Below are 1,926 nucleotides of genomic sequence, written 5' to 3' on the forward strand. Positions count from 1 at the left end.
TGATTGCCACTAGATTTGTATCCTAGGAATTTTGTTCTAAGGAAAACCAAAGAGTAGGGTGAGATTTTAGGACACCATCCAAGAATATGGAATTCAACTGATAGAAAATTAAGGACTTGCTTATTTTGGTCCAGTCTTCTCTTGGATATTATATCAGAAACTAAGTCTCATTTAAAAAAAAAAAAAAAAATATATATATATATATATATATATATATATATATATATATATACACTGAAACAAATACTACACTACTACCTTACACAAGATTTTTATTTTATTTTATTTTTATTTATATAGTACGGGTCTAGAGGGTCTCACTACACAGATCGGACTCATAGTAACCCCCCTGTTTTCAGCCTCCCAAGCACTGGGGTTACAGGTGTGCACCACCATGGCCAGTCTCAGTTGCTATCTCAGTGTGCCCCGGGGACAGGGCTGGCACAGCAGGCAGGGATCAAACCCTAGTGCCTGCGTCTGCCTAAGCAGGTGCTTTAATCCACTGAGCTATTGGACCAGCCCAAGACTCATTTTTTAAAAAATTAGCTGCATAGGTTTTGGATTTCTTTTGTGATTTTTTTTTTTTCAGTACAGGGTTTACAGGGTCTCACTACACAGATCAGACTCATAGTAATCCTCCTATTTTTAGCCTCCCAAGCACTGGGATTACAGGTGTGCACCACCATGCCCAGTCTCAGTAGGCCTCTGTGCTCCCTGTGGGCAGGGCCGGCAAGGTGTCTAGTGCTGGGGACTGAACCCTGGTCCCTGTACCTGCCTAAGCAGGCACTTTAGTCCCCTGAGCTATCTGGCTGGCCCTTTTTTTTTTTTTTTTTAATGATTTTTGTTTGCTTGTTTGTTTTTGATAGGGGTCTCACTCTGCAGTTCACATTCATAGTGATCCTCCTGTCAGCCTTCCTGTGGTGGGATTATAGGCATGCACCACCACACCCAGTTTCAGTGGCCAACACAGCATGGGGTACCAGGGATTGAATTTGGGACCTTGTGCTTGCCAGGCAGGTGCTTAGACTGCCAAGCTATCTCCCTAGTCCTAGATTTTAGATTTGAAAATATATATATTTTGAAAACTGCAAAGAGAACTTTCATAAAAAACTCACACCCTGTTTCCTCTATTAACACCTTGCTTAGGTAAGGTTTATTTGTATTACTTCTATTAATATTAGTTCATTATTATTACTATTATACATTATAGTTAACCAAAGTCTGTATCTTATTCAGATTTCTTTTTTTGGGGTGGGGGGTTGTTTTTGATGCTGAGGACTGAACCCAGAGCTTCCAGCTTGCCAGGCAAGCGTTCTACCACTGAGCCAAAACCCCGGCCCTTTATTCAGATTTCTTAGTTTTACTAGATGTTCTTGTTCCAGGATAGTATCTACCATATCACACTGTTATGTACCCCTCCTTTTTTTGTGATCTTGGCTACAACACTTTCTCAGATTCACCTTGTTTTGGTGACCTTGATAGATTTGTTACTGATATTTTGAGATGAGGTCTCACTGCATTATGCAGTCTGGCATCAAACTCACAGTCCTACTGCCCCAGCCTTCTTAGTAGCTGTGATTATAGGCAGGCATTATGTCCAGCCCTGGTAGGTATCAATGCAACAGTTTTACCTTGCTTAACCAAATTAATGTTTGAAATGTATTAGTTTCATATTGTTGCTATAACATGTAATAGTTTGCAATTGCTTCTATAACAGATTGTCACATTGCAGCTTAAAATGAAAGAATAGCTCTGGAGGTCAGAAGTCTAGACATTTTTTTAGCAATAAAATGAAAGGCTGGGGGCTGGGGAGATGGCTTAGTAGAATAAGTGTTTGCCTGGCAAGCACAAGGGCCTGAGTTCAATCCCCGGTTCCACCAAAAAATAAAAAAAATAAAAAAATAAAATAAAGAAGAAGAAGAAGAA

This window comes from Octodon degus, unplaced genomic scaffold, assembly GCF_000260255.1.
Source record: "Octodon degus isolate 3935 unplaced genomic scaffold, OctDeg1.0 scaffold00245, whole genome shotgun sequence".
Classification (NCBI taxonomy): domain Eukaryota; kingdom Metazoa; phylum Chordata; class Mammalia; order Rodentia; family Octodontidae; genus Octodon; species Octodon degus.